Source organism: Chelonoidis abingdonii, chromosome 1 (genome assembly GCF_003597395.2).
Source record: "Chelonoidis abingdonii isolate Lonesome George chromosome 1, CheloAbing_2.0, whole genome shotgun sequence".
Taxonomy (NCBI): domain Eukaryota; kingdom Metazoa; phylum Chordata; order Testudines; family Testudinidae; genus Chelonoidis; species Chelonoidis abingdonii.
The window spans coordinates 173048805-173066798 of NC_133769.1; the positions used below are offsets into that span (position 1 = coordinate 173048805).

Here is a 17994-nt window from a genome sequence, read left to right on the forward strand (position 1 = left end):
ATGTCTGCAGGCTAGACGACAACTTTCACTTGGACACGTGATATGGAGTTGAGCTCGTGGCTGAACAGGCCCGGGTCTGGAAGCCACCTAGATGGGCTCCCCCAGCGAGGGATGACGCGTCCGTCGTAAGGGTATGTGACGGTGCTGAGATGAAATGACATCCCCCGCACAAACCAGAGACGGGTCAACACCAAAGTCGAGGGAAGCGTAGGGGACCTGGAGGGATCATGAGCAGCACTCCATGGAGTCCCCGCGGGCGGAAGACCGAGTGGAGCCACTCTGAAAGGGCCGCATGCGGAGCCTGGCGTACTTGGTGACATAAGTGCATGCAGCCATTATGTCCCAGAAGAGCGAGGCAGGTGCGAGCTGAGGTAGATGAATGCGGCTTGCAAGCGCCGTAGAGTGAAGTGATCGCCAGGAAGCGGGCTTGCGGTAAGTAGGCTCTGGCGAGGAGGAGTCCAGGTCGCTCTATGAAGTCCAGTCTGTGTTGGAATGAGAGTGACTTCTCCGCATTGAGGAGGAGGCCCAAGCGGCCGAAGAAGGTCCGTGATCACGGAAACATGATGACGGACTTGGGCTTGCGAGGCGCCTTTGATGAGCAGTCATCCAGATACGGGTAGACATGTATCTGTTGCCGCGAAGGTGGGCGCGACGACTGCCATGGCATTTTGTAAAGACCCTTGGGGCCGTAGACAGGCCAAAGGGAGGACAGCGAATTGAAAGTGTGTTGGTTGATGTGAACCGAAGGTACTCCTGTGCGGGGGAAGATCGCAATGTGGAAGTAGACGCGTCCTTCATGTCGAGGGCGGTGTACCAGTCTCCAGGATCCAAGGACGGGATATAGTTCCCAGGGAGACCATGGCGGAACTTCAAACTTGCGTAGCCACTTGTTGAGTCCCCGCAAGTCGAGAATAGGTTGGAGGCCTCCCTTGGACTTGGGGATGGAATAGCGGAGTAAAAACCCTTCCCCCTCTCGGTAGCGGAACTTCCTCTATGGCTCCTGCAGTGAAGGAGAGATTGCACCTCGTGCCAGAGGATTTGCTCCGTGAGAGGGGTCCCTGAAGAGGGACCAGGAAGGGGGTAGGGAAAGCGGGGATGAAGCAAACTGGAGGTGTATCCTTTGCTTCACCGTGCGTAGCACCCACTGGTCGAAGTAAGATGTGACCAGTCGGAAGGAAGTAGGAGAGGGCGATTTGGAAAAGGGGGAAAAGGAATCCTGAACTGAGTCTGGTAGGCCGTCCCTGCGTACTTCAAAAAATTGCCCTTGGGCCCGGTGGGACCTTAGAGGGTCCTTGAGACTGGCCCGCGTGGGGGCCCGACTGGCGCCTTCGCCCACCCCCGGCCTTGCCTTCTGCTGAAGTCCTGCCGGTTTCGAGGCGGAAAGTACGGGCGGCGGGGTTGAGGCCTAAAGGCCTACGTTGGGTCACGGGCGTGTGCATGCCGAGGGACCTCATGATCACCCGTTGTCTTTTAGGCTTTGCAGCCGAGGGTCCGTTTTGTCCAAGAACAAACCCAGCCCTCAAAGGGTAAGTCTGTTAGGGTGTACTGCAGTTCCGGTGGCAGGTTGGAGGCCTGGAGTCAGGAGATTCGCCTCATTGTGATACTGAGGCTACAGTCCGGCAGCCAAATCGGCCGCGTCAAGGGAAGCTTGGAGGGAGGTCCTGCCAACTCTTTTTGCCTTCCTCCACAAAAGCTGCGAACTCCTGGCGCGAGTCCGGGGCAGCAACTCAGTAAATGTGCCAACTCCGTCCAGGTGTTAAAGTTGTAGCGGCTCAACAGAGCTGCTGGTTGGCCACTCGGAGCTGCAAGGCACCTGCCGAGTACACCTTACGGCCTAGCAGGTCCATCCGTACTAGCCCTCTTTGGATTTCGGAGCAGGTGCCGTTGGCCGTGGCGCTCCCTGTCATTGACAGATTGTATACGACTAAAGAGGAGGGAGGAGGGTAAGACGTACAAGTGTTCGTACCCCCGGAGGGTACCATGTACCTCCTCTCCACCCCTTTAGCCGTTGGCGGAATCGGGTGGAGTCTGCCACAGGGTATCAGTAGCAGCCTGGATGGTCCTGATAAATGGTAGGGCCACACGCGTCGGGGTGTCAGCGGCCAGGATGCTGACACCGGGTCGTCCACCTCCGGCACTTCCTCTCCGGGAGGTTTATGTTGAGAGCTACCCGGCGAAGAAGGTCCTGGTGGGCTCTTAAATCTATTGGCGGCGGCCCCGAAGAAGAGACCCTGCCACGGCCTCATCCGGGAAGAGGAGGAGGATATCTCGGGAACGAGTGGGTCCTGAATGGCACGTGCTCCTGTGGCCATTTCTGCTCGAGGTGCTCCAGGGAGTCTGGAGGATGGATGACATGGTCCTCTGACTCTGCCGGAGGAGGGCGGAGCACGGTGGCTTCTGGCGCCCTGCGCTCGAAGCAAGATAGGGGGCCGGGACCAGGGGAGCACCCTGGGCTTGGTGGTATGCCCCAGGGTGTCCAAAAGGGCCATTGCTGCTGCCCTGCATCCGGGGGACGTGCGTCGGAAACAGTCCCGCGGCCATGTTCAGTTTTGGTCCCGGCTATAGTAACTACTACCGGCTGCGTGGAGGCCGACTCCTGACCGGCCGGCCACGGAGAAGCCGCAAATGTGGGCACCGAAGTGCCAATAGATCGAGCAGCCTGGGTCTTAGGGACCGGTGCCTGTACTGGTATCGTTACCGCGAGCCCGACCGGGCACCTGCGACCAGCTCCTGAGCCAGGAGGTCGACCGGACCTTCGAGCCCTTATGGCGAGATCCGGGGCCCGTGAACCGACGGTCCTGTTCGGTGCCGGAGCCGACCAGTGCTGCGAAATAGCGGCGACAGGGAGCAAGAGACGGACCGGCATCGGGTGAGCGGCTTGCCCTGCGACGGCAAGCGGTGTGCGGTGAGCGTATGCCGCGGCAAGTGAGCGCTGCGCGAGCCAAGCTGTGGCACGAGCTGGGAGCGGACGCGCAGAGATTGGAGCGGACCGACGCGAGCGAGGAACCATCGAGCAGCGGCCATCCCCGGAGCGGTTGACAGGAGGGCGCTGCGGTAAGAGCGGCGCCTCTGGAGAGTTGTCGCACGGACGCGTGTGGTCAACGGGCACGGCATGGCCAGGTCCGTCAGGGCAATAGGTCTCTGCCGCCTGAAAAAGTCTCCGGCGTCAAGGAGCAAAGGTTTTAGACTCGACACGGCGCGTGCCCCCCCCCCCCCCCCGGGGGCTTCCCATGGCACCGGGACTCGACGCCCTCGTGGGGCTGGAGTCAACGGGCGGTTTAGGCGGCCTGCAACCGGGGCCGATGCGGCGGTTGCCGTTGGTGCAGTCTCTGCCTGTGGTGCGGGCGTTAGAGGGCCCCGTCCCGAGGCTTAGGCCGACTTCGACCTCGAGAGAGAGAGCGGCGTGGGGTTTCCTTTGGCGTCCGGCTCGCCCGGTGCCGAGGAGCCCTTCGCGGTTGCTGACTGTGTCGGTCGCGGAGGGCGGCGTATCTCACGTTGCTGGTAGTATTTACGGTGCGGCGAGGGTGCTTAATGCCGCTTCCATAAGGAGCTGCCCGGGAGTCTAGCGTCCCGCTCCCTGTCTTCGTGCGAGCTTAAATGCCTTGCAAAGGCGGCACTTGAAGATAAGCTGCGATTCCCAAGCACTTAAGCAGGCAGTCGTCGATGGGGTGATCTCCTGTCGGGCATGCCTATTGCAGGCCCGAACACTGTTTAAAGCCCAGCGAGCCAGCAGGCTGCGGTACCGGCCGGGGTAGGGAAGAGCCCCCGACCCCGCGAAAACTATTATAACAATAACAACAACTATAACTAAAACTGTCAATAAGAACTAAATTAACTGATGTAAAAACAAGAACGATTAAGTCACAAAGAACCAAAAAACGAGCTATTAGCTAGGGAAGAGCGGAGGCAGGTAAACTGCACTCCACTGTCCAACGACCGACGGGCGGTAAGAAGGAACTGAAGGGTGGCCGGGTCGGCTAGGCGGTATTATGTGGGCGCATGGTGGCGCCACTCCAGGGGCCGCCACGACCGGCTGAGTGTGCTAGGGTAAAAGTTTCTCCGTACGGCTGTGCACGCGCGCGCAACACCTAACGGAATGGATATGAGCAATCACTCGAAAGGAAAACTTACAATTTCCCTTCCGAGCCTGGACCCAGAGAGAAGACGGCGGAAGCATCAGGGAGAATCTGTGATCCAGCTCGAGTACGGGACAGCCCCTGTTCAGCCTCCGGGTTTCTCCTGTGAGACTGCAGAGCAAACAGTTCTTTTCCTGTGTTCATCTCTTGCTGGCAGAGACTACACGCTGTGACTTGGTTACGCGGCGCTGGAAGTTCTGTTTCCAAAGCCTGTTCTCCAAGGAGAAGTCGAGGAGGAAACCAAGAGCAGCGTAATCCGATCCACATGAGGGTACGTGAAGGCCTTGAAATAAACAGGCATAGATTCTCCCGTGGAGAAGGGCTAATCTTGCATCTGGAAATCTCCTCAAGAGACACTAATAATACTGTGTCTGCAAGTGTCCTTGTTGAATTTCGTGGTTGGGTGGAGAGGGGCAGGGAAGCCAGGTGACTGATGTGTATTGCAAAACGTAAGGTAAAAAGGTGTTTGACAAACTGTTTTAAAAACAGCCTAGGTAGTCTTAAACATCCTGGGTGAAAACCATCTAGCTAGGCAGGATAGTGATATGAAAATGGAGCACTCATATGGGTTTTAGAGATAGACATAAATGTATCTGTGTAACTTGATTGTATCAGAGATTAAATGGAAGCATCTGATCTGCAGGGTATGGTCTGCTGAGCTGTTGATCTTCAAATTATTCATTGAGCATTCTCACTCTTAGAAACAACCTAGATAGTCCTTTAAAACAGCTCTCTTATGCTCTTGATTGTGTAAATTAACACAGTGTATAAACAATTTATGCACATTACATTATGAGAACAGCATGGTAATACTGAGTATAGATTTTTTTCTTAAATACAGAAAAGGTCCAGGCTCCTTGATCATGGATTATTATTTTTTTTTTTTTCGATTTTTCTTATTTTTTTTTTCTCTATTTCTTTGACATATTCGATCGAAGGGTGTTACACCCCGACTTATACCAGCTGGCAGATCTGTCCCATTTTTTCCTCCGGGGTAAAGTGTGTGAGAGGTGGTCTCCATTTGATGCACTTATTTAGTTCACAAGAGAAAATACCAGGGTTACTTAGCTAATAGGAGAAGCATAACAAGAACCAAAGGCTGAGAATGCTGAAGCGCAGACACGATTCACATAAAGCCACAGGTTTAACCAGGTGTTATAACCCTGAACCAAACTACCAAGGGCAGTGGTGGATTCTTCTGCTCAAACAAAGCCCGTGCTTTTAGCTAAAAAATAAGATTGAGCCAAACATAAGTATTGGTTCATATCACAAGGTAACTGGTAGAAAATTTAATACCTTTGTGAATACAGGCAAGTCATACTAGAAGGGGGAAGCAACCTATGGCAGCATGCCGAAGAGCCAGCACGCAAGCTAATTTATTCAGTGGCACTCACACTGCTGGGTCGGCCACTGAGTTCTGGGGTTCTGCATTTAATATTAATTAATTAAATGAAGCATTCTTTAAACGTTTATAAACCTTATTTACTTTACATACAGCAATATTATAGTTATGATATATAACTTCTAGAAAGAGGACATCTAAAACCATCTAAATGTATTATGGCAATGCAGAACACTTAAAATTAGAGTGTATAAATGAAGACTCGGCACACCACTCTGAACGGTTGCCGACCACCTGGACTAGAATGAAGATAGTGAAGGCTCCCTCTGCCTAAATGCTTAAATTCTATAATGTATTATTCAAGAAAAAAAAACAAGATAAAAAACCCCACAAAATAACAAACTGGCTGTGCAGTTTTTAATAGGATCTTTCAAAAGAAATAGATTTTATCTTAAACTTCAGTTTAATGACACACACAATCTGCACGCCTTCTGAAAAAATCGGTGGATTGAAATTTTCAGTTTACATTGAATTTGTACCATGTTGTGATAATTCCTCTGTCCATCAGAATTTGTAATAGAAGAGGATAGGGGACAAAGGGAAGAAGCTGGTTGTAAGGCCATATATGTCTTACAGTCTACAGTAATATTTGTATAATATCTTTTATTTAATGGGACCTAAAGGGGGAAGGAAAAGCATTTGCTGCTTTTGAATGTAAAGAAGACATGATGAGAAAGAGACAGAGCGAACTGAGAATGGATGATGGGGATAGGGAAGCTGAGCTTCTGTGTTTCTTTTTTTACTTTGGAAGTAATAAGGAATATAGTCTGGCTTTTGCTGCAAGACTTGTCCAGAGGCTCACCTTGCCGGGGAACTCCAAGCCCCAGACTCTCTGGATCTTAACACAAGGAAAGTAAACCCTTTCCCCACTGTTGCCTCTCCCAGGCTTCCCTCCCCTGGGTTACCCTGGAAGATCACTGTGATTTAAACTCCTTGAATCACAAAACAGAGAGGAAAATACACCTTCCCCCTCCTTCTCTTTCCCCCTCCCAGACTCTTCCTGAAAGAGAAAGTAATCCTGACACAGAGAGAAATTAGCCTCTCTCCCCCCTTCCCTCCTTTCCCCCCACCAATCCCTGGTGAATCAAGACCCAGTCCTCTGGGGTTTCACCAGAATAAAAAACAATCAGGTTCTTAAACAAGAAACTTGTATTTAAAGAGAGAAAAACAGAAAAAAAATATCTTTGTAAATTTAAAATGAATAGGTACAGAGTCTTTTAACTATAGGCACTGGGAATACCTTCCCAGCCTAAGTATTCAAATACAAACTAAATCCTTTCAGCAAAATAACAAATTTGAACTCCTTCCAGCCAAATGCACATTTGCAAATAAAGAAAACAAACATAAGCTAACTCGCTTTATTATCTAGTACTTACTATTTGGAATCTATAAGAACCTGTATCAGGGAATTGGAGAGAAACCTGGTTGCACGTCTGGTCCTTTGAGCCCCCAGAGTGAACAACAACCAAAAACTAACAGCACACACAGAAACTTCCTCCCTCAAGATTTGAAAGTATCCTGTCTCCTGATTGGTCCTCTGGTCAGGTGACAGCCAGGCTTACTGAACATGTTAACCCTTTACAGTCAAAGAGAATATAAAGTACTTCTGTGCTATTAACTTTTCTTATCTGTTTTGACACGACCCCCAAAATGAAGCTGAGCACAAGGCTCCACTAACTCTAAATCCGCCACTGGTTCCCCAGGTTACTAACACTGCTACTGGCTGGGAAGGCTGGCAGGGGTTTCTAATGGGGCACAGGCTCTCAACTGCCCAGCTGGTGGGGGCATCTGGGACCCTCACTAGACTCGCTCTGCAGACAGCTCTCCCTCTCCCAGCCACAGAGCAGCAGCCCACACTGCTGGAAAAAACTAGCCAGCCGACCCGCTGAGTGTTGCTAGGGTAAAAGTTTCTCCGACGGCTGTGCACGCGGCGCGCACACACCTAACTGGAATGGATATGAGCAATCACTCGAAGAAGAACTTACATTTCCCGCAGCCTGGAGCCCAGAGGAAGAGGGCGGAGTCACAGGGAGATCTGTTGATCCAGCTCAGTAGGGACAGCCCTGTCAGCCTCCGGGTTTCTCCTGTGAGACTGCAGAGCAACAGTTCATTTTCCTGTGTTCACTCTCTGCTGGCAGAGACTCACGCTGTGGACTTGGTTACGCGGCGCCTGGAAGTTCTGTTTCCAAAGCCCTGTTCTTCCCAAGGAGAAGTCGAGGAGGAAAACCAAGGAGCAGTAATCCGATCTCACTGAGGGTAGGAAGGCTGAAATAACAGGCATAGATTCTCCTCGGAGAAGGGCTAATCTGCATCTGGAATCTCCTCAAAGAGCACTAATAATACTGTAGTCTGCACATGTCCTTTTGAATTTGTGGCTTGGGTGGAGAGGGGAGGGGAAGCCAGTGACTGATGTGTATGAAAAACGTAAGGTTAAAAAGGTGTTTGACAACTGTTTAAAAACAGCCTAAGGTAGTCTTAACATCCTGGGTGAAAACCAGTCTAGCTAGCAGGATATAGATATGAAATGGAGCAACTCATATGGGTTTTAGAGATAGACAATATAAAGTATCTGTGTAACTTTATTTGTATCAGAGATTAAATGGAAGCATCTGATTCTTGCAGGGTAATGTCTGCTGAGCTGTTAGCATCCTTCAAATTATTCATTTGAGCAATTTACCTGGCACTCTTAGAACAACAACCTAGATAGTCCTTTAAAACAGCTCTCTTTGCTCTTGATTTGTTGTAAATGTAACACAGTGTATAAAACAATTATGCACATACAATTATGAGAACAGCATGGTAATACTAGTATAGATTTTTTTCTTAAATAACAGAAGGTCAGCTCCTCATTGGATATATTTTGACATTTACTCTACTGAAGTCAAGGGTGTTACACCCACTTATACCAGCTGCAGATCTGTCCCATTTTTTTTCCCTCGGGGGTTGGTTAGAGGTGGTCCATTTGATTGCATCTTATTTAGTTCACAAAGAGAAAATACCAGGGGTACTTAGCCTAAGGGAGAAAGCAATAACAAGAACCAAAGGCTGGATGCTGAAGCCAGACACATTCACATAAAGCACAGGTTTTAAACCAGGTTTTTAACCACTGAAACAAACTACCAAGGGCAGTGGTGGATTCTTTGTCTTCAAATCAAGACCGGATGCTTTACTAAAAATAAGATTGAGCCAAACATAAGTTATTGGTTTCAATACAGGGGTAACTGGTAGAAATTTAATAGCTTGTGATATACAGGCAGTCATACTAGAACAGGGGTAAGCAACCTATGGCATGCATGCCGAAGACAGCACGCAAGCTAATTTTTTCAGTGGCACTCACACTGCTGGGTCCTGGCCACTGGTCTGGGGGGTTCTGCATTTTAATTTAATTTTAAATGAAGCTTCTTAAACGTTTTATAAACCTTATTTACTTTACATACAGCAATAGTTTAGTTATATATTATAGACTTCTAGAAAGAGACCATCTAAAACCATTAAAATGTATTACTGGCATGCAGAACCTTAAATTAGAGTGTATAAATGAAGACTCGGCACACCACTTCTGAACGGTTGCCGACCCCTGGACTAGAATGATGTGATGGTCCCTTCTGCCTTAAATGCTTTAAATCTATAATTGATTATTCAAAAAAAAAAAAACAAATAAAAAACCCCACAAATAACACAACTGGCTGTGCAGTTTTTTAATAGTGATCTTTCAAAGAATAGATTTTATCTTAACTTCAGTTAATGACACACCAATCTGCACGCTTCTGAAAATCGGTGGGATTGAAATCAGTTACAATTGTAATTTGTACATGTTGTGATAATTCCATCTGTCCATCAGAATTTGTTAATAGAAGAGGTAGGGGGAAGGGAAGAAGCTGTTGTAAGCCAATATATGTATCTACATCTAGCAAGTATATATTTGTATAATGATCTTTTATTTAATGGTGACCTAAAGGGGGAAGGGAAAAGCATTTGCTGCTTTTTGATGTAAAGAAGACATGGAGAAAGAGAGAGCGAATGAGAGAATGGATGTGGGATAGGGGAAGCTGAGCTTCTGTTTGCTTTATTTTTTAACTTTGGAAGTATAAGGAATATAGTCTGGCTTTGCTGCAAGACTTGTCAGAGGTCTCAGAATCATTTCAGTGGGAGGTAATCAGTCTAGAACAAATAAGTCTTTTCAGAGAAGTGTTTCTCAGTTCTTCAAGTTAAATGGATGTTTTCAAGAAAAAACAAACAGGAATTTTAAACCTACTGAATGATTTAATAGAAATGTTTATGATCAGATTTCTCCCTCTCTGTACATGTGAAGTCATAATTATGCCAATTCCTCAGTTGCCATAGTGTCTTCTATGAAACAAGACCTGAAGCTTCTAATATAGAAAGCCATACGCAGGGAAAAAAGCCACCCAAACTTGTTTTTGAGAAGAACAGGAAACCACCACTGTCAATTTTATATATCAAACAAGTATAAATCAAATTTTTACACTTTTCAAGTCCTCTATTAAACAAGGACCCAAACTATGTAGAACAGTGGTTTGTTACCTTTTTTCATTTGCAGAGCCCCCAAAACTTTTGAATGGAGGTGCAGACTCCTTTGGAAATCTTAGACATAGTCTGCAGAGCTCCAGGGGTCCACGGACCACCAGGTTGAAAACCACTGTTCTATGGTAAGGACATTCTTTCACAGACCCATTAGAAACAGTCTGTGGACCTGCCAGGGTCCCTGGACCGACCACAGGTTGAAAACCACTTGAAGTAGAGATATCATAAACTATTAGCAGGAGTCCCAGGGTGGGTCAAAGACAGGACGTACCAGGCACTGGGACACGGAAGATTTAGAGATTGGAGTACTAGAACCACAGCACCATCCCCCAGCTGCATGGAGCAAGAGCTCTAGGGATGACTACTTCCCAGGGTGTCCTCTAAAAGCACCCCCACTTCCAATCAGTTGGGAGGAACAGGAATTGTGCTTCACTCATCTCAGCTGCCTGCTGACATCAGCAGAACCTTTGATTCCTGAGTGAACTGTAGTAACCATCACTAACCCTGTGAATTTCCTCTCTGTATCAAATGGCATATAGTGACTAGTTCCTGTGAAAATACACAAGCGGGAGAAAACGCTAGAAATTTCTTTACTTCTCACTTCCCCTACTCCTCTTGCAGAGGACTGTCACAACTGCAACCCCTGCAATCCCATGATTAACACCATTAGTAACATTACCAGCCACAGAAAAGACGGCATGACATTAAAACACAATCACTAGTACTTTATTCTGTCCACAACTTTTATTGGCATGCTTTCGTGCCTATGTGACATCATATATTTAAGGCACTTATCTCTGTGATACAGAAATACTCACACAATGTGCAGTTCTTCCTCTAGCCTTTACTCTCAACATGGTTGTATGTGTGCTTTTTCAAATATCCATCCGTTGATTATGGCTGGATTATTATCCACAAGCTGAATGTGGCTGGTATTTGCTGTTTGGAAAATTCCTTATTCAGTTGTGTCATTGGTAGTAGAGTCTAGTTTTACAGTTTTATTCAAAGTGATGGAAAACCTTGGTCTAAGTTCAACCTTGGTATAACTGTTCTTCTCCATAGAGTTACATCAGGGATGAATTTAGCCCATTTGAAGCATAAAGACAAATTGTTCAATCTGTATCCATCTGACTTAGCTTTGTTTATTTTATATTGTGAGCTGTGGCTAAAAGGCTATATTAATAAACTATTTACTAATAGATTGTTTATTAGTGTGTGCTACCATTTCCTCTAAAGATTCATTTGGGAAATGGAAAGAAGTTCTGTTTTTAAATTGCAGTCTTCCTCCTAAGAACAGAAGTGATAACAGGACACAGGAACTAACTTGCAATTACCTCTGTTTTCCAGTGCTTTCCTTGCATCTTGCCAAAAGCTCATAACTCTGAGTATTTACTTTCTTCACAGAAATTGTTCTCAGAAACAGTCAGTCAGTTTGGCTGATGTTGGTAATCCTTGTTGCACATTAGGAATATTGAAAAGGCAGATTGGTTATTCTTGATTTCAATTTAAATAACTAAAAGACGCCTAACCAGGGCTCTAGGCACCATAACATACCATTTCATACAATTAAATCTCAGCAGCACTAAAATAATTAGTTGTACAGGAAGCCAGCCAGCCTACTAGCCACACACACACAACTTCTTTTCTGCCCCTTCATCATTCTAGGAAGCCCTCTTCAGGTCTGGGGAAACAAATATCTTTTGTAGCATGCTTGGAAGGTTACCAAATTTCAATCTATTTTGGACAGAGGAATGAAGCAAGTTCCAGAGTCCTAGCACCCTCACAGAGAATGTCCTGCTAGCTGGCACCTCCATTTTTTATGAAGAGAATCCAGTTTGAGTGCCGCTGCGGCATAGGAGCTGACTTCTTTTTTTTCTTCACTGCCCTGAGGCCTCATCCCCACTCTGCCCCCACCCTCACTCCAACTTTTCCTGCCCCTCTTCTGCCCCCCACTTGCTGCTGTCTGTGCTGCCTCAAGGCCCTCCCTCAGGCACCAAAGAGCTGATTGGCAACCCTACCAAACAGCTGATCTGTGGTGCTGGTGCAGTGCTGCTGAACATCTGTGGTTGGTGGGTGCTGAGCACCCACAATTTTTTTTCTTTGGGTGCTTCAGCCCCAGAGCACCCATGGTGTTGGCACCTATGACCTGCGAGACAATGGATGTGGCAGTATGATTCAGGGTGCAAGAGGTGATCCTTCAGCTAGTCCAGGTCCAGGCCATTTAGGTCTTTAGTGGTCATAACCAACACCTTAAATTCCTCCCAGAAACCAAAAGGCAGCCAGTGCAGATCCCAGAGACCTGGTAACATATGTTCGCAGTGAAATACCTGCCTTAATAAAAAAGCAGCTACATTCTACACCAGCTTCAACATCTGAATGGTTTTAAGGTGTAGCCCCACAAAGTGCTCAGCACCAGTCTAATCTTGAGGTAACAAAACCATGGGAAACAGTGGTACGCCCCACATCCATTGGGAAAGGTTGCAACTGCCTAACCAGATGCAGATGATAAAAATCTGACTGAAGTATTGCTGTAATATAATCATAACACAGAAGTTGGAAGGGTCTAAAATCACCCCCAAGTTGTGAATCCGACTAGCTAGGGCTGGTCAAAAATGTTACAGCAACAGTGATTTTCACTGGAAAATTGGGATTTTGACTAAATAAAATTGTTTCATAAAAAGTGGTTGTTTTCTGTGGAAAACTTCAATTTTTCATCAAAAAAACCTGAACACATGAAAACAGAAATGTTCCAATTTAAAGTGCCACCACCATGCTTTATGGGAGTGCTAATTTGGGTGCTTTATGCTTCTCTCTTCTCTATTGCCAGGGCTATCATGATGCACCTTGATCAACTATGTGGTACCCTCTCCCTTAACCAAGAGGTAGCAAGGGGTGCATCATGGAAAATGTTGTCCAACCACAGAGGCCAGCCCCTAGAAGAGAGCAGGAGCATAACTCACCCAAACTACAATTCCTATGAGGAACTGCAATGCCATTTTTTCAATAGAAATGCTTTCATTTCAGCTGAAATACTTCATTTTTAAATATTTTGCCAAAATGTTGAAATTTTTCCCAAGGGATGATGGAGGGGGGAAAGCTATTTTCTCACCAGCTCTTCTGGTAACTAATACTAGTTATTCCTAACAGCTAACTGGACTGCTATTACCTCCACCATCTCCTTTGATTCCCCTAACTGACCATCTTCACTTCAGTCTTGTTTGGGTTGAGCTTCAGCCAGTTCACTCTCATATATACCCCAGTCTCATTTAGATACTGGCTGAAGTGCCGAGTTGCATCATCTGGGTCTGACAAGGTGGAGTCATAGAGCTGGGTGATTTCAGTATACTGAAAACACTTCACCCATGCCTTCTTGCTGACCTCCTAAACACCCCCTATACATTTTGAACAGGGTGGATGATGGAATGGCACCATGCGACACCCTGTGCTTGAGGACTCTGAGAAGAGGAATGATTACCCATGACTATCCATTGCGAACTCTGAGAGAAAGGAACAAAGACACTGAAGAGCAACCCCTTCCACTCCTGTTGGGGTCGCTAGGTGAGTTGTCAACACTTGTGATCAATCAGGCAGCTGATGTATCTAATAATACTAGTGTGGACACCTGATCTTCATCCATTGCTAGGAAGAGATCATCCACCAGCACAGTCTCTGTGCCAAAGCCAGATCCACACCAGATTGACAAGAGTCAGAGAGATCTAGGACATCTAGATACTGTGTGTTGTTTTTCCACAATCTACCCAAAAAGAGGTAATATGATACTGATAGATGATTGGCAAGATAGTCATCAAATTCTGACTTCTTGAGCAAAGGTTGCACTTATGTTTCCTTCAAAGCAATCAACACCCTGTCCCCTGTCTCTGAGAGGCATTGACAATCTCCACAAGCAACAGATTTAGCGTTTCTCCATTGGTCTTCACCAGGCAGGAAGCACATGGATCTAAAACACAGGTTGTGGGATAAAGCTTTCTCAACATTTCAGTCAGTACCTCAGTGTTACTTTCCCCTGGTGTTATCTGGACCGGTGATCTGGTAGGTCACTCCACTCCTCGACTCTGGGAGCCAGCCTTACCCTATTCTGCTGTGAGAATCCTCGCTCCTGGGCTGTTCACGCAGAGCATCTGGCATGTAAGCAGCTTGGATTGTGCAACTGAATGACACTAGCCAATATCTCTGGTGCCAGACACAACCCTAGGAACCTACATCTTGCAGTGTCCAGTTATGCCTGCTGGACGTTGCAAGCTTATATGAGTTTCAGTTTAACAAAGAAATTGATATGTACCAGGCTTGTTATCCCAAGGGGAGTCTCTGACACACTTCAAACCAAATGCACTGCTTCAAGAAGGACAAACAAATTTATTAATTACAAAAGATAGATTTTAAGTGATTATAAGTCAAAGCACTACAAGTCAGATTTGCTTAAACGAAATAAAAGCAAAACTCATTCTAAACTGATCTTAACACTTTCAGTGCCCTTACAAACTTTGATGCTTCTCACCACAGACTGGCTAGTTGCCCTTCAGCCAGGCTCTCTCCTTTGATCAGTGTTTAAGTTCCTTGGTGGTGGTGTCTGTAGATGGAGGTGGAAGAGAGAGGAAGAGCATCGCAAATGTCTCTCCCTTTTATCATGTCCTCTCTTCCCCCTTGGCTTTGCCCCCATCCTTCCAGGTCAAGTGAGCATTACCTCATTGTAGTACTTGACTGACCAAGGGAAGGGGGGTGACTCACTCGAGAGTCCAACAGATCCTTTGTTGCTGCCTAGGCCAGTGTTCTTTGTTCCTGTGAGACGGGGCTGGGTTTGTCCCATACATGCCCTGATGAAGTGTGAACTGCCTCTCTGTTCCTGGAGAGTTTTGCCTGGGCTTGTTTTAAGCCATAAGAACACATTTTCAGCCTCATAACTACATGCATGAAATTACAACCTATAACATTACTATAACAATAATATTCGGTGCATCATGAGACTTCCAAAGACACCTGACATGACAAACTTTGGATTGGATACCACACAATCATATTATAAATATGAACATGGGGGTGAAGGGTGTTCCCCCGCAATACAGAGTGTCACACTCAGTGAGTATTACCAGCTGAAGATCTAGCAAACAAGACTAGGACCTTGTTCCCTCAAGACCTTGCTTGATCACCATGGAAACAGAGAGCTCATGTCAGAGTTGATCAATTTTGTCCATACAATAACAAATAGTTTTCTAACAGTAAGAGGAACCAAGTAGCTCCTAGGATGAGACCATTAGGATTTATCAGGCACTCAGTCATCCAAGACAAATGTGCTGTCTGAGATTTTGAAGATGCTGTGGTGGAGGAAAATACAGAGGATTTTGTTTTCTTTCTCTTCTGAATGGGGCAGATCATCTGTCAACCAAAGGTGATCTGTGAGAAACAAGACAGTGAAGAGTGTGCCTAGGGATGGAGGATAAAAAGTATTATAGGGTATGTCAATACTCTAATTAAGGAGTCCTAGAGCCTGAACTCCAGCCCAAGCCCAGACCTCTATACTGCAATTTTATAGCCCCACAACTCTAGCCCTGTGAGTCTGAATCAGCTGACGCAAGCAAGCCAGCCATGGGTGTTTTATTGCAGTGTAGATATACCCTTAATGTTCTATTAAACCATCCAAGCAGTGGTCTGCCTGTGGAATAAAATTCTCACTCAGAGTGGTCTGGAATATTTCTGGCTATATTAATTTCTGAGGGCAGACCATCAGAACAGGTCCTTTGCCCCCAAAGGAAAGATAATCCCCAACCTCAAAGTGCAGGGGGTAATGGTTGATCTGTGACATGGGTTTATGTGATGTTGCCTAGCCTTCAGTCCTGATCCAAAAAGCAGGTTCAAAGTGTGATCAGCTGTCTCAGTTGAACCAATAAATGACTGATATAGGGCCATGGTCCTCTTTGCACCCAGGAAATCCTAAACTGCCTTAGAAGATTTAAAATCTACATGCAGATTGAAGTTACTGAGAACAACTGGATCAATGCCACCGTAGCAAGGAATGTTATTACTAAGTCACTTGCCAGTGCAGCAGGAACTAGATGTTAATCAGGAACTAGATGTTTTACATAATCTCCTTACAGATGCAACATTGACTATATGCATTAAATGATTTATTAAATAGAATGCATGTGTATGGAGAGTACCCTGATGGGCAGGTATTATTATTAATTATTAATAATAATAAATAGTAGCTTATGAGTTTTTTTGTTAAGCCTTAAGGGCTGATTGGGTTCAAGGAGAGATTTTTTTCAGTGATCAGGTGTCCTGGGAAATAGCTACTTTCTGAGGTACCTTTCCTCTCATTCTCTGTCTGTCTGTCGGTCTTTATCTTTTTCCTACTATCTTATTGGAGGGCACTTATTATTTTTACTGTTTCTTGTGTTTCCAATGCAAGAATTTTTTTTTTTTTGAGTAAGGCTTCACTTCTTATTGTTCTTGTCGCATCTGTTTCCTTCTCTCCTCCTGAAACGCAGACCCTTGCCTTGGGTGAGGTCACTCTCCAGATGAGTGTATTTCTTTATTGTTTTCAAGTGTTCCACACCCTACGTTAATTTAATGTCCCTTTGTGAGCCAAAGAGGCTGAGAGGGGATAGGTGTCACAGTGACGGTAAATGAATTAGAAGCTGTGCGCACAAGATGAAAGGCCCAGGACACAGTAGTATTTTGTTGGGTTTCAGAGATGGAATGTCATAATAAAATGTCTCCTGTTTATGTTGAATTCCTTTTCTTGGGAACTTGGTTGTGGCATAACAGGTCCACATATCAAGAAGAAGGTGAAAAACTTTCACAGTACATTTGCCGCCTGGAGAAACTACTACCTAAGGTACTGGTAAAGAAGGGAATGGTCAGGTGACGATGGAGAAAGTACTGAAGGGTGCTTGTCCTGGCTATCTAATAATCCTGAAGCTGTAGCTTTCAGATTCACTTTGGAATCCCCCCTCCTTCTCCAGACTGGTACAGGATATCAGGGAAGAGGAGGATCGATTGGATGCTAGGGAAGCCGGTCGCATATCTGCAGCTTCTGCAGGGGTGAGCTGGAGCCGGTTCGTACCAGTTCACACGAACTGGTTGTTAAATTTAGAAGCGGTTTTAGAATCGCTTGTTAACTGGCTTCCCTGCGAGGGAAGCTTTGATGGGCTCTGGCAGGGAAATGTGTAATCCCTCCTCTCAGCCGCTGGGGGGCGGTGCGCTGCAGAAGCCATGTGTCCTGGCCCTGTTGCTGCTGCTGCTGCTCCTTGGACCTCTGGCGGTGGGGCTCCAGCTGCTGTCTGGTATGTTCCCAGCTGCATCCTGTTGCTCAGACTGCTCCCAGCTGCTCTCCCCATGTGAGTACCTGCCCCCCTGCCCACAGCTGCCCCCTGCCACAGCCACAGCGTGCAGCCAGCCCCTGTCTGGACCACCCGCCCATAGCCAGCCCCTGTTGCAACCAGCCCGTGACACACTCCCTGCCTCCAGCTAGCCCTGCCCCACGCCCCTGTCTGCAGCGAGCCCCATGTCCACTGGTGCCCTGCAGTTCTCAGTGCAGTAACCCTGCACACCTGCTTCAATGATGGGGAGCAGGGAGCAGCTGGGACCCACACATGTGCACACCCTGGGGTGACCAGACAGCAAGTGTGAAAAATCGGGACAGAGGGTGAGGGGTAATAGGAGCCTATATAAGAAAAAGACACAAAAATTAAGACTGTCCCTATAAAATTGGGGCATCTGGTCACCCTAGCATACCCCAAGGGAGTGGCAGGGACCCAAACATGTGAAACAGAGCTCATTTCTAATTCAGGCCCATCTTTTTTAAAAAGAACTTTAGGTAGGGTTAACATACATCTGTATTTTCCCAGAGATGTCAGGCTTTTAGGTTCTTAAATCGCTTAAGTTTAAAATTTA

General features: G+C 46.6%; 1 protein-coding gene across 2 annotated transcripts in view; it reads left to right on the top strand.

Annotated features, from left to right (window-relative positions):
* The first annotated feature begins 7579 nt into the window (after positions 1–7579).
* LOC116825367 (OX-2 membrane glycoprotein-like) overlaps positions 7580–17994 on the top strand; it is a 41791-nt gene continuing 31376 nt past the window's right edge. The window contains exons 1-2 of one of the 2 annotated variants that reach the window (XM_075072714.1): positions 7580–7794; positions 13493–13648. The gene's annotated coding sequence lies outside the window, so the exon portion shown is untranslated. The remainder of the gene's footprint in view (positions 7795–13492; positions 13649–17994) is intronic. The other variant, XM_075072710.1, reaches the window with a different exon arrangement.